General features: G+C 34.4%; 1 protein-coding gene across 3 annotated transcripts in view; it reads left to right on the top strand.

Annotated features, from left to right (window-relative positions):
* Window positions 1-14,196, top strand: part of BET1 (Bet1 golgi vesicular membrane trafficking protein) — a 45,606-nt gene extending 31,410 nt beyond the window's left edge. Inside the window, exons 5-7 of one of the 3 annotated variants that reach the window (XR_003118653.1) lie at window positions 892-1,091; window positions 4,327-4,416; window positions 11,267-14,196. The gene's annotated coding sequence lies outside the window, so the exon portion shown is untranslated. Of the gene's footprint in view, window positions 1-891; window positions 1,092-4,326; window positions 4,609-11,266 lie in introns of those variants that run through there. The other 2 variants (XR_003118654.1, XR_003118655.1) reach the window with 2 other exon arrangements.
* The last annotated feature ends 6,118 nt before the right edge of the window (window positions 14,197-20,314 follow it).

Below are 20,314 nucleotides of genomic sequence, written 5' to 3' on the forward strand. Positions count from 1 at the left end.
AGAGGCGCCCGCCACCACGCGTGGCAATGTTTTTTTTTTTTTTTTTTTTTTTTTCTTTTTTGAGACGGAGTCTGGCTGTGTCGCCCAGGCTGGAGTGCAGTGGCCGGATCTCAGCTCACTGCAAGCTCCGCCTCCCGGGTTCCCGCCATTCTCCTGCCTCAGCCTCCCGAGTAGCTGGGACTACAGGCGCCCGCCACCTCGCCCGGCTAGTTTTTTTGTTAGAGACGGGGTTTCACCGTGTTCGCCAGGATGGTCTCGATCTCCTGACCTTGTGATCCGCCCGTCTCGGCCTCCCAAAGTGCTGGGATTACAGGCTTGAGCCACCGCGCCCGGCCGGCAATGTTTTGTTAAACACATGTGGTCGAGGTGAGATGAAATATGAGGCAAAAAAGCAGCACTGTAATGCTATGTTCATTGCTATTTTCAAAGAACGATAAAATTACATTTTTTATTTACCTGAAAACTATTGTTCGGAGAACTTGCCGGTTTTCAAGCTTTACTAGTTTAAATAAAAATGACAGTATCAAACATGCTTATGTTGAAAAGGTCACTGTGACACTTTAAGTGAGTACATGTATACTTCATTTTATTATGTTTTGCTTTATTGTGCTTTGCAGATGCTGAATGTATGTTTACACACACACACGCACACACACACTTTAAATAGATATCTTTAAAATGTATCCTGTGAAAAGTAGTTCTGGATGTGAAGGGGTTGGAGGGAAGCAAGGATAAAATAATGACTTAGAAAGTTTTCTATCACATAAACCTTCCATTAATTCTCTGAATACCTGCTCAGTTTTTCTGTAACTCTTCTGAGAGTACATTTACTTCAAGTTTAATTTTTTTTTCAAATTATTTAGAAACTAAGATCTCCATCTGTTTTTACAGTGAATGCTTCAGGTTCCAGGGATTTCACCAATAGCAATGAAAGTCTTCTTCTGTTAATTTTGACTGTTGCTCAGCATTTGTCCAGAAGCTTTAAAAAAAAAAGCAGGCTTACTTTCAGTGCCATCTATCACAGCTGCAGAATTCTATAATGACACGTCAAAATAATGACTCTGAAGCCTTCCAAATCTTCCAAGAAAGAAGTAAGTTTTTAACAAGTACATTTCATAGTCTCATAATATTTTGAAAATTAAAAATCATATCTGGTAGGTGTGATTGAGCATGATATTAAAAGAGAACATCATGACATTCTTCAATTACTCAAGAGAAAGTAGCATTTTCCATTTATACCCATTATATCTGGGATCATCTTGGTTTTCAAAAATGGTAAGCAGTATGCTTGTACAAATTAAAACATAAAGGAAGACTTAATGACAATTTAAGTATCTATGCAAAAAATAGCATTAACTGGAGTGGAATCTCCTTTGTTATTAAAGCTTAAGACACTTTCTAATATGTCATATAAACATTTTTGCATTATTTTTTAAAATTAAAACACAATTTGTTAATTTTTTACAACTAAAGCCATATATAAGGGATTTCCTGGCCTAAAATAAAAATAGTAATGCATTTTCTAAATATTACACGCTTATTGTAGAGATTTTGGAAAACAAAATTAAGGAAAAAATAAGAATCATCTGCACTTTCACTTTCCAAAGATACCTATTCTCAATATTCTGGTACATTTTATTTCAATTTTTAAAAGCTTTTTGTTTTGTAAGAACATTACTTACAGAAAAGTTATAAAAATAGAAAAATACAGTTGCTTTAATGATCAAAACCAAAAAGTTAACATTGTTACACTGCTATTAATTAAATTACAGACATTATTCAAATTTCATCTATTTTTCTTTTAATGTTATGTTTATGTTCCAGGGTCCTAGTCAGGATATCACGTCTCATTTATTTGTGATGTCTTTATGGTTTCCTCTGATCTGTGACATCAGATACAACAGACACTTCTGAAGAGTCCAGGTCAGCTATTTTGTAGAATTTCTATCAATTTGGTTCTATTTGATGTTTCTCATGATTAGATTGAGATTATGCATTTTTGGCAAGAATACTACAGAAGTGATGTGCCCCTCTCTGTGTATTATCAGGTCAATATATGTATAGCATGTATGATGTCAATATATCTAATTATTGGTTATGTTGACCTGGATCACTTTCTAAAAGTGGCGTCTCCCAGTTTTCTCTACTCTAAAGTTACTATATTTCTTTTTTAATTAATAAATATTTTGTAAGAGTTCCTTTCAAATGCAAATATTATTTCTCCTCATACTTTTAGCCAACAATTTCAGTATTCATTAATGGTGTTCTAATGGTGATTTTCTATTTCCCTCATTCCTTCTTTACTTATTAATTGGAATCTTTTTCTAAAGAAGAGCTGCCTCTTCTCCTGTATTTATGTATCTACTCAAATACTTATCTTTATCACTATGACACCACAGATATTTATTTTATTCTATGGATTATAATCCAATTATATTTCTTCCTTTTGTAAATTTTTCTAGCTTTGGGCATTGGGATCTTTTCCATTTGGCTCTGTGCCCTTTCAACGTGCCCTATTCTTTTTTGAGTACTGTCTTACTTCCTGCTGCTGCATGAGGCTAAAGTCTTATCTTGTATATTTTCTGTACCAGTCCTGGAATCAACTATATCTCCAAGGAGTTCTGGTTCCTTTTATTATATAATGGCATTAGAAACAAAAATCTGGGTGTAGGTGTGCTTACTACTAACAGAGTGTCACTACTTTTAGTACCTGTCAGTGAACATGATTTCAGAATACGTATATTACACTGGTTCACGTATACACATATGTCTGTTTATGTCTGCATTTATTTTTAAAAACTATGAATTCATATTGATACCTACAACTCCAATCCAATACTACAGGGTTTATTCTAGCTATCCCTTTTCTTATATATAACTTCTATCATAGACTAAGAGAAAACTGGCTCTCATGGTCTTCAGTACATGCATGTATTTTTTCAACCCTAGCATACAAAGAAAATAGCTTCTGAAATATGAATCTGTACCCATTTAGGAACAAATTTACTAAGGAAAGTACATTATTTGTATGCAGTTCTTTTTGTCTTTAGCCTCATACTATTCAATCAAAATATTGCTTTCCAAAATAACTTACGTTAGTTCTTTTACACCTCCTATAGTGTTCTGTTACTCATTTTTAATACAGTTAGATACATTTGCTACAGTTTCTATTCATTTGGGGTTCTTCCCAGGCCTGGTGCATTTAAAAACCTTTATGTAGCATATAATTCAGTATTTGTATGTAGTGTCCCTGTTCAGATTCATTTGTGTTTCAGCGTTCTCATCACAGGGCCCAGAGGCCAGGTGTTGAGGTATATGTGGGAAGCCTATAGAACTGTCTTCTCTCTTTCTGTGTTCTTGCTCCATGATCACTAGTCACTAGGTTTTTAAAATGTATGCTTTGTATGCATACACATTTTTTTTTCTGAGTTCTTTATACAACAGTTCAAGTAATTAACCTGGAAAATCTATTTCATGAAAACTCCTTCTCCCGTGTTTGTTTCCCCAGAGCTAAATTCTGGTGAATGGGAATAATATGCACTTTGTAGTTCAAAAAGTTCAAGGAACCGAGGATCCCAAAACCTTCCTAGATACAGCTGAAGTTTTGAGCCTTTACTTTAGTCATCAGGTAGTACTGTAGCAAATATGATTCAAGAATGACGGTTCAATTCTTCTCAACAACTATAAAGATCTAAAATGCCAGACTTTTGCTTAATAGTAAGACCGCAGAATCCTTAAAGAACTCCAAACTCTCTTGTTCCCTACTGTGGACAATCTTTAATCCCACATGTGAAGTTTTGACATCTGTGGCAGCCATGACTGAATGCAACCCAGGACTTCTTTTTGATATCTGTTAACTATATTTCAAATATCTGTATAACCAAATAATTCATTGATCTTAAATGAAAAGAATCTCAGATTTTCCTGTTCTCCTTTGTATTCCTGATATTCTTTAATTTGGGAGCAAAATTTCTAGTTTTAACATTGAAAAGACTAAATAATTCAGCCAGTTTACAGCTTCAAAAATGAATGATATGCAGAAGATAAGGCTGTCTTGTAGTAGTAGAAAAATAGAATCTTCCCACTGAAATGTACAGTTTCCTTCATTGAATTGTGAAGGGCAGATGGTAGAAGAAAAAAAAAAGATAAGAATGATGCTGTCTACCCACATTTTTCCCTTAGGAAAGTGTCGAAGATGTTTCAAAAATAATAGGAAAAAATATTAAATTTTATCTCCATGCAGGGATTCTTATTTTAGATTAGTAGGAAATGACTTTCTATCAAAAATAATAGGAAGAAATAATATTCAATTTTATCTCCATGCAGGAATCCTTATTTTAGATTAGTAGAAAATGGCTTTCTACCACTCTGAAAAAGTCTCTTATTGGCCAAACATCAAAGTCTGGAGCCAGAGATGTAAGCAGAAATGGGGCAGAAAGAGTTCACATGTTGAATCAATCAGCCTTGATTTGAATCAACCTTCCATCAATTACCAGCTAAGTGACTTTTTAAAAGTCACTTAATCTCTCTGGCTTTCTATTTCCCCATCTGGAAAGTAACACATACCTCACAAGTTGTTATTAAGAACAAATAAAAAAATTGTGTCAAGATGTGTGGCACATAATAGGTTTTCCATAAATGTTAATTGAATCAGAAAATAGCCGTGGTTCAACATATTTTGCCTTTAAGCCAATGACAATGATAGCATTTCGTGCATATTGGTTTCGTTGCGTGACTACTTAGGCAATGTTACTGAACTTACAGTGTTGTGACATTGTTACACAGGAGAAGCAAACGTTGTCTCTGATGGATGGCTGCTCACACTGTAGAGCTAATACTTCATATACAATCACAAATGAAAGGAATGACTTGCTAATGTCTATAGCAAAATTCTGGCCAAATATTTGATGTTGAATGTTATTCTCCAGGTGGGAAGGAGCACAATCTTAGCTTGACACCTCAAATAAAGCTCCTTTTTAAGAAAAAAACAAATTCTCCTTAGGGAATTTTCTCAAGAATGCTTCTTTTTTCATATCCAATGGCTTTTTTTTTTTTTTTTAAACTTGCAGTTTCTGGAAAGAACTGCACAGTATCAAAAAGCATTCCATTTAATAAAGCATTTATCTGCTCCTTTAAAAGTCAGATTACTTCATGGAAAGTTACCGTATAATTTAAACTTTCTTAGTTAAATCTCGTTAGTAATGAATCCATATCATTAATACAATTTCATATGTATTACCTTAACCTATAATATAATAACTATGTTATTTATTATGTAGACTGAGACACTTTGGAGAGTGAAAGTGGGCTTTATTAATTATTATCCTGAGGTCATAATGGAACATAAGTGGGGCCACATAGGGACAGCCTTGGACAGAAAATGTTTACTAGGCCTACTACTGATACCTAAGAAGAATGATCACAAGGTTCTGTGAAAGGAAGTAGAGCTGTTTAGATTCAGCAGAAGCATAGTATGATTATTTTTCTTCCTGAATTGGGAGATTTGCATGCCACTTTCATTTCAGCGTTAACTGTTATTCCAAGAAAAACTCTGTACACTTAAATTGTCCTCAAATTTTAAGGCAGAAACAGAATTCCTGCGTTGATTGCATGGACTTGGATTTATCACTTGCTATTGCATTAACAACAGTAAGTCAACTTATGACTATTAGATTTGAGCTTCATTGTATGGTACCTGTTTCACCAAAAAGGGCATATTGCTTTTAGCATGATATGTTGTTAAAAGGTATGTCTGGGCTTTTCAATGAAGTATGAAGGGAAACAAAGGTGCCTATTTATATATTATATTCTACAGGTATTTCTGCTTAAGTATTTACAGTATATATTTTAATCTATTGAATTTATGTTAGGTGCAGTAGAAGTTGTTTTAATATACTGCAATATTTTCTGTCTGGCAATTTGCTTAATAACATAATAACATAAATTACAATCTTAAGTACTTGCTATTATAAGTAATTCACAGCTACTTAAAACTTTTGATAATAGCATGTCCCCCTATTCAGGAACCAGGCAAGATATATTTATTTCATCTGTGTCTGTCTTTTCCAAGATGTCTACGTTCATTCTGACAATTCACCATCTAGCTACATCTTCCAGCTAGTATATTACTAAGACTCTGAAATATTTAAAGAAAAGACTAAATGGTTGAATTAAAATACAAATCGAATAAGTTTGAGTTGTTTTTGGATTAAAACCAGATTCTATGTAATATTTAACACATTTATTCCCAATTACATTTGTAAACACATTTTCTCTTTATATAATTAATTCATTTTATAATCCAAATAATATTTTTAAACTATTTACTATTGTACACTATTCCCACTTTTGGGATGTCCATGTAAGATGTGCCTTGTCTCAAAGAGTTGACTTTAATACTTTCATGATTTAGAACAAGGTAACAGAGTAAGAATTACAACTATATATTTACATTATACGTGCTCAGGGTTCAGGAAAAAAATGTGTAAAATATGCAAATTCTTAAATTATTTTGAAGTCTAGCTACTTAAAAGGTCAAAAAAAGTGTTTTCTTCTCAAGAGCTAATAGAGATGGAGAAAAATCCACCAAACAAAGAGGTGCAATTTGGCCCTGCATTCATTAGCTTCTCCACACACTGTCACCTACTCAGACAAGAGGAGATACTTACCTAATGTTCCAGGGGCTACCTGAATGGGTACATTTCCCAAAGATGCAACCCTGTTTTCTGCTAGCATTTAATTATTTCCTTTTCTCCCCTCTATTAAACAAAGGTCTTGGTGAATATTCTTTGCAAAATCCACTTATTTCCCTCTTTTATGAATGTTAGATTGTACAAAATTTTATTTCAGAGTAAAATATCTTTAATGCAAATACTCTAATGTAATACATTTTGTATGAGGTATTGTGAATTTAGGTATTTCATTTACAAAGAGCCACTGACTGAAAACATTTAGCAATTGATACTCTCTCTGTGAAGACCAAAAAAGGCATATAGAAATTCATCAAATTAATAAATATTTGGGTAATTATGACTTATCCAATATTGATTTCAAATAATACACATTGTTTTCTGCAATTCAATTTTGAAATTTATAACTAAGTTCAATGAGACCAAGTAGGGCATTTGAAATCATCATAAGCCAGGTGAGAATAGAACAAATTGTCATTTCCAGAATCTTGAAGAATCAAGGATGAAGAGACTAAAAATTAAACATATGAACAATTTAAATAGCCACTAATAAAGAATATAGAAATACATGCCGTGTGAGATTGCACTAACTGTTGTAAACTGAAATAAGTACAAAAATACTTACATGAAGTCCACATGTGCTCAGGTGAATGCCTTATGGATAATAATTTGAGTTTCTTCTGCTTTTCTAAAAAATAAAGCAGGTCATAAATGAACCTTTCTCTCCTAGGGGAAAAGTCCAGCGTCTATGTCTCCTTCTCGATCATTCATATCCACCAGCATACAGTAGAAAAATGTGAGTTTACTGGTTAAATTGATAGTTTGAGAGTGACTACCAAGTTACAATTACTCACTAGACAGGGAGCGTTCTTTAAGGAAGCAACACTTTCCCCGCGGAAGCCAGATCCTTCCCAAAGCTGTTCATTGTTGGACTACCCTGTTACAAATAAATCACATATTTATCCTGTCTGTGTTATTAACAAACTGATAAATGAACTCAAAAGTCAGATGGTGATAAAAACAGAAATTTCATTAAAACTGCATTAGAGCATTTCCTTGGACCTAAGAACAAAAATGTGTCTCTCATTCTTCCCCCTCTCACTCCTCACTTTTCACCCAGTCAAGGGCAAAGTCGTTGGGCAACCAGTGACACAAGCATTCCACATCTTAATCAGCCTATTGCAGGCCAATAGTTTTCATTCTTTTGCTATCACACCAATTAGATAAATCATGCTCTTAGAGAAAAGTAGCTGTTTCTCATCCTTCACAGAAGGGTGAAGTCACTGGTGAAAGGATGGGGAAGAATGTGAGAAGAAAAGACGGTCAAATTCATAGATATTGTAAAACACAGATCCCCTAAAACATGTATAATACTCATAAGAATCAAAAACTTCTTCAATTACATTTGTCTATGTTGTACTCATCTCCACCTTATTTGAACTTTATATATATATGTGTGTGTGTGTGTGTGTGTGTATGAGTATGAGTGTATGTAGCTTCTCTGAACTTTATATGTATATAAGTTCTCCCTCCTTGATAATAGATTATAAATTTCAAAAGAAAGATAGTGTAGTGTGACAAAAGCATGTGGGCTTTAGATTCTTAGATAATTGGGTGCACATACTAGTTCTGCAACTTACTAGGTATATAAGTCCTCTGCTAAGTTACATTTGAGGCTCGATCTTTTTATCTATAAAATGGGCCTAATGCTGAGGATTATCATAAAACATACAAATAATGGTGCACACAAAACATGTATTGAACAGCCCTTTAGACACATTGATGCTCATGTTTTTCCCACAGAAGAAGGCATTTGTTATCTATTTTGAACTCTGCACAAAGCATGACCTTCTGCACATTGTTAAGAATGTCAAATGACTTAATGAATATTAAGTTCCTACTTCCCTGCCTTGATAAGTCACTACAAATTAGATACTACTTTTGTATGTGTGATTTTGAAATATTTATACGTTTCGGTGTTTGGATATTCCTGTCTGGTAAATTAGGAAAAAAATCTACTTTTAAAATTAGGTGTATTTCTGTAAGACATTGCCAACGCTTTTGCAATTCCTTCTAAAAATAATTGAAGACTTATTAATAAATTATATTTTGTTAGTTATGTTTGCTAATGTTTAGAAATTGCATAAATCATCAAGAGAGTGATTATGCTAAATTTGAAGTAGAGGTGGTAGGAGTAGTATGGAGGAAGTGAGTTCATAACCAAATTGAAATGTTTGTGAATTGAATGTGCTCATTATTATGTTAAGAAAATGGAAGGATAAAATGTGATGTCATTTTAACATCCCACATGAAACAAATAATTGATTTAATATATTCTGGTTAGAATGTGTCAAATGAGTTTCTGCCAGAAGTAAATTTGGTTGTTTCCTTTATGGGCAAAGAAACACACTCAATGGAAATGCCCATTGTTACTTTGGGTTTTCAAAATACACTGTGATAACTGCAGAGATGTCACAAATAGAACTGGATTCTATTATTCTGATGGTTTATGTAATAAATTATATGGAATTACTTTACTGAAGTGAGAAATGCAGTACTTAATCATCTATGAATAACAGAGCCATTTTTGTCCTCTAGTACAAGATATTTTTTAAGACATTGTTAAAGATTTTAAAATAGACACTTTGAATTGTTAATAGACTTCATAATATAAAACTCATTTCAGCCTTTCAAAATAGATATAAAATCTAGTTTTAGTTTCTTAACAATTATAAAGACAAAAAAACCTGTCATTTACATATTCTAAGAGTTTCCTTTCAGTCTTATTAATTCTTAGATCTCTTCCTAAGAGAATTGATCCCGGTAATATCATATGATGCCGGAATTTCACAGCTAAAGTTGATGGCCCTATATTAAGAGTTTCTCAATAGTGAGGTATTTAAATACAATATGGTATACTCTTGTAGTATGAGGACTACCACTATTATAAATAACTGTGACCACCAAACCACATTGGATCAATCAGAAGAAAGTGTTACCAGTCTATGAATATCTACTGTAATGTGAGTAAGGCACAAGAGACTCTTTAAGAGATTATGAAGATGGGATAGAAATCTAAAGCATTCCAGAAGTTGCCATATGGTTTGAGAATACAGATATGTATTCGTTAAAAATACCTTACACAATTGTACGAATGGTTCTTCCTATTACTAAGAAGTAACAAACAGAATTACCATAGGAGGAATTGCTACCATAGTGGAATGGCAGTGAATGAAAAATAGTTTCCATTGCTTAAAGCTTCCTAATTCATAGGAACATTCTTTGTAAGTCTGTATATATTACCCTTACAATGCCCACCCAAAATGGAACATGGTTAAAAAGAGTATATTTAGAAGCATAAGAAACATCTCATTTGGGACGCTTTAGACTAAAACAGAAGAACCAACTCCAGATGGTCCAGCTATAACCCAAAGTCCAGAGGTAGAAAAGTCCCAGGGAAGGTTGATTCAGTGGTCCAAGGATGCTACCAAAAGTTCTTTTTTTCCCTCTGTATTGCGAAACTGCCAATCCTTTGGGTAGATATCCAGATAACTCTGTCATATTAATGTGCCCTCGAGAAGTCTGCACAAACTAATTATGACATTCTTAAAAGGAACTAAAGGACTAAAAGATAGTTTATTCCCCTAGCTCCCACAAAAAAAGAGGAATTTTTCCTGGTACCTCCATTAGATTTTTGAGTGACATTGGCTAGAATTGCATTTTGTGCTTATTTCTAAAACAAGCACTAGAAAAAGAAATGGCATGACCTTCATTTGTTGAAAAGAATTAAGATTTGCCCCCTGCAAGTAAAGAGAGGCTCTATGATAGAAGCAATATATACATACCAGGTTTTAATTCTATTTAAATATTGTTCAAATTCATTAGATGTATTTCATGTATGAACCAAAATTTGCATTTTCAGAACAAAAACATGCATCTCTCAGTTTATATTCTTTTATTGTTTTAAATTTTAAACATAAATAAAAACTCAAAGCAAGCGCTTCTTGGAAGAGAAGAGGGATGATATGAAGAGTTGAGAAGCATTCCATTCTCTCTGCTTCTTTTACTTGGGACCAATCAATCAATTCTCCATAGGAGAGATGTGGATTCTTTGTAAATATCAGAATCATATCAGTGATTTTAGTGATTCCAGGTAGCTTAAGTGACTTCTTAAGCTCAGTGACCACCATTAACATTCCCCTGTTGGCTATTTTGACCCTGTTCACTTTTAAAAAATGACTTCATTTTTGCTAATCATAAGATGAGTACTTAGTCAGTGGTGGCTTAGGAAGTCAGAGTAGTGGTAGCAGGCTACTCCGGGTGCAGACTTAAGAGTACACACCATCTGTAAAAAATTTAAAAGCAATAAGAAAACTAAGTAAAAGTCTATGATGTTTTCTCATCACTATCCGCCAGAAATATTTTAGATGTTGGTAATAAAGTACTTCTCTTAGAAAAAGTTATTTATTGATTTCATTTCTAAATTGCTTTGGTTACTGCTAAATTTCAATAATATATTTTAAGCTTCAAATTAGTATATTTTTATTATACTTTCATAAACACTGTATTTTACACAGAAATTAATGCAGAGAACTCCCAGTTGGACAATCAGTTCCAGACTCCACAGACCCCAGGACACACACTCTATTCAAGAATCTCTTGGTGATGGCTCAGAAGTTTTCAAGCTCGCTTTGGGTACAAATTGTATTTCCAACACTTCTAGCACTATATATTCCTGTCAATGATATTGTACTTATAAATACAAACATGTCCTTATTATGGATGACGTTATAGATTAATTAAAATTGTATAGGTTATATATTAACATATGATATTATACATCATTATAAAAATGAACAAATAGGACTTGAGCTTTTTTCAATTTTGCCACTGTTAAAGTCACTTGAATCTTTATCTTTGGGAACTAGCATTCACAAAATGGTGAATACTAACTCTTATCCTGATTTGCTGCAAGAAACTCGTCTGGAATGAGCAGTATAATTATTAGCACTACACTCTTTCTATGCTTCACACACTACAGAAGTTTCCAGAATCTTCATCTTCAAATCTGTAATTCCTCAAAGTACATGGATCAACATTTAGGCTTCTGGAGGCCAGAAATGAACGAGGCAGAGCAAAAATGACCGTAATTCGTAGTCAACCAGCCAACATGTGTTGCTTCGGGCATGTGTTATTGTATTCACTGGATGTTAACAGGATTTCCAGTTAGATTGAGAGATGAGAAACTCTTTAAAAAGCTCACTCTCTTTGGTAGAATGATGTATTTTGGATAGATACTCAGTAATGAGATTGCTGGGCTGAGTGGTAGTTCTGTTTTAAATTAGTTGAGAAATCTCCAAACTGATTTCCATAGTGGCGGAACTAATTTACATCCCTACCAACAGTATATAAGTGTTCTCTTTTCTCTACAGCCTCGCCAGCATCTGTTATTTTTTGACTTTTTAATAATAGCCATTTTGACTGGTGTGCAATCTCATGGTGTCTCATTGTGGTTTTGCTTTGCATTTGTCTAGTAATTAGTGATGATGAGCATTTTTTTGATATGTTTGTTGGCTGCTTGAATGACTTCTTTGGAGAAGTGTCTGTTTACATCCTTTACCCACCTTTTAATGGGGTTATTTGTTTTTTGTGTATCGATTTAAGTTCCTTAAAGATTCTGGAAGTTACATGCACTCATATGTTCATCGCAGTGCTATTCACAATAACAAGGATATGGAATCAACTGAGGTGCCCTTCAACAGTGGACTGGATAAAGAAAATGTGGTACATATATGCCATGGAATATTACACACCATAAAAAAGAATGAAGTCATATCCTTTGCAGCAACATGCATGCAGCTGGAGGTCATACTCCTAATCGAATTAATGCAGGAACAGAAAACCGAATACTGCATGTTCTTACTTTTAAGTGGGAGCTAAACATTGAGTGCTCATAGCCAAAAAATTGGAACAACAGGCACTGTAGAAGGGGGAAGGGAGGAAGGAAGGTATGGGTCGAAAAACTAGCTGTTGGGTACTATGCTCACTACTTGGGTGAGAAATTCATATCCCAAACCTCAGCATCACGCAACATAACCACGCAACAAATCTGCGCATGTAACCCCTGAGTCCAAAATAAAAATTGAAATTGTTTGTATTTTTGTATTATTTATTTATTTTTATTTTTATTTACTTATGTTTTGAGATAGAGTCTCGCTCTGTCGCCCAGACTGGAGTGCAGTGGCGCGCTCTTGGCTCACTGCAACCTCCACCTCCTGAGTTTAAGCGATTCTCCTGGCTCAGATTCCTGAGTAGCTGTGACTACAGGCACACACCATCATGCCCAGCTAATTTTTGTATTTTTAGTAGAGATGGGGTTTCACCATGTTGGTTGGAGGCTGAGGCTGGAGGATTACCTGAGGTCAGGAGTTTGAAGTTGTTTTAAAAAAGTATGTTTTGATATAAAGCCTTTTTTCAAATTTTTTAAAGTCTAATTCTTGACAGAGCAACAGAAACAAATAAAATAGAAACCCAAAAGGAAATTTGTCACTACTAAAACCAACCAGGCTCAGGTGCCTTTTCTTGTCCATTCACAGGGGAGCTTAAGTTAACAAAAATACCTTTAACAAATTGAAGGCAACTTAAAGATCAGTTTATTTATTCATTCAACAAATGTTTATTAACTGGCTGCCACATAGCTATCATTGTTCTAAATTCTACAGATATAGTAGTCAATTAAGTTCCTTCCCTCAGTGAGGACTTGACTTTGAGTGGAGAGAACAAAAAATAGACAAATAAAATACATAGTATGTCAAATGATAAGTGCTATGAAAGAAAAAATGACTACTAGATTCGGCATGCATGTATCCTGACCTGTTCTTTAAATTTTAGGAGTTTTAGGAAATGTCTACTGTATTAGTTTTCTTCTCATACTGCTATAAAGACATACCTGAGACTGGGTAATTTATAAAGAAAAGAGGTTTAACCAGCTCATGGTTCTTGGTGCTATACAGGTTTAGGCCTCTAGGGAGGCCTCAGGAAACTTACAACCATGGTGGAATGCGAAATGAAAGTAGACAAGACAGAGTTTCAGTTTTAGTCTTAAAAGAAAAAAAAAATACGTCTATAACTGCCTCTAGTCCTTTTGTTGGCAATAACTATGCCTTTTGACTTGTTAGGGAATGAGCATTTTTGACATGGACTTGAGGAAGTCATGGCCAATGTTAACTTTAAATAAGTTTGAAACTATTGTTTATACTAGATCAAATAAATTGCAGAGGATTTTTTTCCAAACATTCCATAAATGCACAGAATTGAAAGTAAGTTTCGTTTCCAATAGTTAAAGAGTCTAACCTGTCCACTTTTAATTGTAGCCAAGATGCTTATAATCTTATTAGACGTTCTGTACTGTGAACTGTTGCGAATCTATTAGTTCAGTATTTTGAACTTCAGATAATGTATCCTGTGTGTTTTTTTTTTTAAAATAAAGGTTTATCTTACCATTAAATTATGAAAGCTTTGAACCCTGTGTGTAAAGAAATAAACTCAAGTCTTAGGAATTTATCTTAGTAACTGGTGATTTTCAATTTGTATTATTAAACATTACTTGAGAGTTTTCTATTAGCTTTCAAGAGATTCAACTTAGTTCCATTTTTGTTTATTGTGAAACTGGACTTCCAGGCTCATCAGAGTTGGTTTGCATGGTTCAGATATAGTTTCAGACTATGGGTAAATGTAGAAAAACACTAAAACAAAGTCTTTTTTTTGTAACATGGTTGAATTTTCATATATTCCATTTGACATCATTTATCTTCCCTCTGATTTCTTTTCAATGACAATCTTTTGACAAGACTAGAAATCTACTGTTGAGGTAAAGATAAATCCAGAATATAGATGATGAGTCATATTTTGTACATAGGTCAAGCTTATTATAAAAACTTGTATTTAAACTCAGTAGCATGTAACTGATCTATAAAAAGACTAGGAGATTGATCATTGAAAAATTACATTTGTATGGAACAATTTCTGAATGGGATTAGAAATACTGAGGCAATTCTTAGTACCTTCACTAGAACTAGAATCATTCCCATAGAACACCATACTAACTTTAAAGAGTGATATTTGGTGTGAAAAAAGACGTTCACCACAACTAACGAACTATGGTATTGTTAACAAACTAATTTCTAAAAATAAATACATGCCAATGAAAAGCATACAACTTCTCAGAAATCTTTGAAATTTTATAGAACTTTATCAAACACTTTCATAACACTGGTCCATCATTTGATACCTATTGAGTTGAAATTTTATAAACATATAGATGCACATGTAACACACATATGTGTATGTATGGACATATAAAAATAGTGTTTTCTCAGTGAAGAGGAGTATTATCCTCTTGTATTATTAGTGTGGTAGACAGCCTCCAAGATGGTCCCCCAATCTCTCCATACGGTAGTAAACCCATATAGCTATTGAGTATTTGAAAATGAAATCTTACAAGTTTACAAGCTTAAGGAGAGGTGCTAACATCAGAGCAATGCAAATTAGAACATCACTTAGAATGTCTTAAACCCTATTTTTCTGGCAAAATTAGACAGCTACTAAATGAAAGACATTGGTGGAAGAAATGGAAATACAGATACCCTCATGCACCTGTAGTACCTACATTGTCAGAACATAGGTACGTGTGTACGTGTGTGTGTGTGAGTGTATATATATACAATAATATATAAACACACACGCATATATACATATATAAATTATACATACAAACACAAATACTATACTTGTGTTTGCAAATGTACTTTATATTATACATACACATACTTTTCTATTTTGTTCTGTTCTACTATTTTCTTCATTTGTATTAGGCATAGTCATACAGCCAAATATATTCAATGTTTATTACTCTTTGGTGCAAAAGAGATCAAATTACAAGATTAAAAAAGATCATATTAATAATATTGTACTCTCCACTTGTATGTTGAAAACATATACCTGTAGTCTTCAGACTTGAATAGCTTAACTGCATGTAAAAGCCCTGACTCACACATTTTTTCCCCTATCTGGTCACGCAAATCTTCCAGCTTCTTATTCTTCTTTAAGATTATCCTAGGCCAGGTGCTGTGGCTCATGCCTGTAATCCCTTGGGAGGTTGAGGCGGTGGGATCACCTAAGTTCAGGAGTTTGAGACCAGACTGGCCAATATAGTGAAACCCCGTCTGTACTAAAAATACAAAACTTAACCAGGCGTGGTGGCAGGCGCCTGTAATCCCAGCTACTCAGGAGGCTGAGTTATGAGAATCGCTTGAACCCAGGAGGCAGAGGTTGCAGTGAGCTGAGATCACACCACTGCATTCCAGCCTGGGCAATAGAGGGAGACTCAACTGAAAAAAAATAAAAAATAAAAAATAAAAAATAAATTATCCTAGCTATTCGTGGCCTTTTGCTTCTCCACGTAGACTTTAGAGTCGGTATGTCAATGTCCATAAAATAATCTGCAAAAGGCTTTCATTGAAATAACATTAAATCTATGAATTATTTTGAGGGGACTTGACCCCTTTACAATATTGAATCTTAAAATCCATAAAGATAGAATACCTCCCATTTTATTATATTATCTTTAATAACTTGCTATACTATTTCATAGTTTTTGGTGTGGAGTTATTAATTGCATTTCAGTAGCAAGTATTCCTAGCTATTTGATGTCTTAAGATACCTTTTTTAAAATTTAAAGTTTTATTTTTAAGCTAATGGTATATAGAAAGACAATTGAATTTACCTATTGACTGTTTATCCAGCAACTTTGTTAAATTTAATTGTTAGTTCTGAGTCTGTAGATTGTTTTAATCCTGTTAAACTATATTTTTATTTTGTGTTTATTTTAATTTCTATATCCACATGCCTTATGTTTACATCAAGTGTCTAGTGTTCCTTGTACTCATTCTAGTTTTCTTTCATTATATTTTTTACTTTTATTTTAATTCTATAACTTACTCTTCATCTATTTCAGTTTTTTTTTCTATGTCTTCCCTGATTTCTTGTATTTCTACTTTGTGATCTTCCTTCATACAGGTGATTGTGTCAATGAGATTTTCAATTCATTATAAACTTTTGGTCACAATTTTCATTCATTCTATGGCAACAATTTTCTAGTGAGTACTCAATCTCTTATAAAATTTTATTGTTATTTTTCTTCCTTTTTCTATAGACTTTTAAAATATTTGTATATGCTATGTATTCTCTTAAAAAAAATAATAACTATAGATGGCAGGCTTAAAGGTGGCCCTCCCAGTGATCCTGGCCTCCTGGTATTCATGCTTTTATATGATTTCTTCCCTTGGGTGTAGGTGGGAACTTGACTTGTTTTTAACCAAGAGACTATGGCAAAAGTATTGGAATATATGTGATTACATGATTATGTTTCATAAGACCGTAACCTTTCTTAAGATTGTAACCCATCTCCTTTGCTGGCTTTGTAGAAACATGATGTGAGGCATCATATGGGGAGGGCCATGTGACCATAAGCTGAGGGCAGCCTCCCACTGACAGCCAGCAAGAAACAAGCCCTCAATCTCACTGGCACAAGGAACTAAATTCTACTAACAACCACGTGAGTTTAGAAGTAGATCGTTTGCCAGTCAAGCCTGCAGCCCTAGAAACACCTTGACTGAGTCTTTGTGAGACCCAGTGGCAAAAGACCCAGATAAGCTGTGCCTGGACTCCTCATCCATAGAAACTGTGAGATAATAAACATGTGTTGTTTTAAGTCACTAAGTTTGTGGTAAGACTGTTACACATCAGCAGAAAACAAATGCAATCACTCATTATTGCAGTTTGCTGAAAAATATTACAGTCTTACTTTATAAGATATACTTTACTATAAACATACTTTATATATTTATATATAATATATAATATAAAAATATTTTGCTATATAAAATATACTATTTACTTTATAAATATAATGGCCCCTCCTGTTGCTGCTTCCAGAAGGAAATTGCTGCTTGCATATGTCAATCTTTGTGCAGCCTCACTTCCTCCATTTTTCTGAGTCAAACCAGTCCCTCCAGCTATAACTCCATTCCTGTACTCTCTGCGGCAAACAGGGCTATAGCTTACGCATATTTGCCTTTACGCATATTTCGGCATTGATGGATCATATCTGTTTTTTAGATTCACTGAAAATGAAGTTTAATTACTTTTTTGTTTAGTTTTAAATCTCTCCTTGTTGCTTTTGGATGATTCCAGAAAGAGAGGCGAAAAACACTGACGTAAATAGCCATATTCATCCTCGAGGTCCAGACCTGCATTATGAGATGACTGCTCTGGCAACCCTGCAGAGAATAAATGAAAGAGAACCCAGTAGCCATGGCTAAACCAATTAGGAAGATGCTGCAGTGGTTCAGGTGGTAGACTACAGTAGTTTAGACCAGCATAGAATCAGTAAAATCAGAATTGGAGTCAAAGGGGAAATGAGTAAGATAATTTGGCTTAGGTGTCTGATCTGCATCATACTCCAATCTGCGTCTCATATTACCAGTGTCATGTGCTTAAAACAATGATTCCTGGAATTTTCCATCAACTCTAGCTGTTATTGTACGCAAATTGCTATTTTCTCATTGCCAATAAGTACTTACCATTAGTTATATTAGTACTAGACTAAAATATGAAATGAAATAGTAAATAAAATGCTTGCAAGCTATGATTCTCAGACTTTTCAACCAATGACACAAAAAACAAATTTTGAAATACACAAACAGGAAAATCTGCTCTTGCTGTCACTACTGCTATTATTACTATTAATAATACTTATGCATGTATTTTTCAAATGCCAGTGAAGCCACATGGTTTATAGTTAAGAGTAGATGGAATGGAAAGAAATAGGGTTGAGAGTAAATGCTCACTCCTGTCTTCAAGCACATGATTGTCTGCTTAATAGATCTCCCTTTCACTTTTGTGTGAGGTGAAGGGTGCGGCACACTTATGGAGGCCCTGCCCCATCTTCTGTTTCACATTCAAAACATACATGCAATTAGGCACCTGTCTAAATTTATCACATTTGTAATTTTTCAGAGTTTCCTTTACATTTAAGTATACTTACTGAATTCTTCTAGGGTGAATCTTGACTTGATTTATGAAATACATTATTCCTTCTGTTTCAAAACAGAGAAATTTTATGTATTGAACTACCAAAGGGATGTTAAGATATATTTACTGTATTAGTCTGTTCTCACGTTGCTAATAAAGATATACCAAAGGCTAGTTAATTTATAAAGGAAAGAGGTTTAATTGACTCACAGTTCCACATAGCTGGGGAGGCCTCACAATCATCGCAGAAGGCAAAGGAGAAACAAAGGCATGGCTTACCTGGTGGCAGGCAAGAGAGAACTTGTGCAGGGAAACTGCCATTTATAAAACCATCAGATCTCCAGGGACTAATTAACTACCACGAGAACAGTATGGGGGAAAGTGCCCCCATGATTCAATTACCTCCCAGTGGGTCCCTTCCACAACCTGTGGGAAGTATGGGAGGTACAATTTAAGTTGAGATTTGGGTGGGGATACAGCCAAACCATATCATTTATTCCTAATTATTTATCTTTGAAAAACTTTGGAGGAATTAACACAAGTTACCAAACAAGACTTAGAGACAGTCTCTGAAGCAATGATCTTTTGGTGGCTCAGATTCTTCAAGTTCTTCTTCCTTAACTTAGAGGGGTGCAAATGTGGCAGCCATGTTGCTATCAAAGAGCTGAAAACTGACTGTCCAGGGCTAAAGTCAACAGGTGATTCCAATTCAACCCAGTGGATGATTTCTTCTATGTGCTAAAATTAGGACAACCTAACTCTCTCTTCCTCTCTCTCTTTCACATTTTGTTTGACTAAAACTATTATCCATGCAACAATTTCCACCACAGTAGTAGAAGACACTGGCATGCAAGTGGAGAGGAGAAAATCAGGCAGAAGATAGGACTAAAATATGAAAGAGACAGTCTGCAGAGCATTTTCATTTCTGGTTTTCATTTTTACCCGCCTTTGGTATCCGACGGTGTATCTGTTTTAGTGATTTTCTGTTTAGCTTAAGCTATTTCAAGTTGCTTTCTCTCAGTTGTAACTGAAACAATCCTAACTAGCATAATCTCCAAGTCATACCCACTGGCACAAGAAAGTGCGGACCTATTGCCAGTATTTTGTTCATACCCTGACACTGGTATAACTGTGGTTTCCCCAGAGCACCTGAGATCATACCTCTGGGGAGAAATGGTCATAATGCAGGGCTCTACCTTTTGCCTTCTTCTGATTTAACTTTCTTAGTAGTTGCTGTGCCAGTCCAGGATCCCCTAGGCCTACCATATTCTGCAGTTGGCTAAGGCTTGGCTCATTTATTAAAACTGTCTGGCTTTCTGCCCTTGCGTGGCCAAAGTTATTTTTGCTACTTTGCCTAGAGGAAGGGGGAAAGGAACTAATGGGCAGAAAAATTAGGAAAAGTTAAAAAGTGTGGAGAATGGAAGATGTAAGAAGAGTAAATGATAAAGAGGGAAGGAATGCCAAAGCAACCAGAACGGGTGGGGTTAGAAATAAAGAAGGAAAATAGGAGGAAGTTGATAAGAAAAGTGAAT

Source organism: Theropithecus gelada, chromosome 3 (assembly GCF_003255815.1).
Source record: "Theropithecus gelada isolate Dixy chromosome 3, Tgel_1.0, whole genome shotgun sequence".
Taxonomy (NCBI): Eukaryota; Metazoa; Chordata; class Mammalia; order Primates; family Cercopithecidae; genus Theropithecus; species Theropithecus gelada.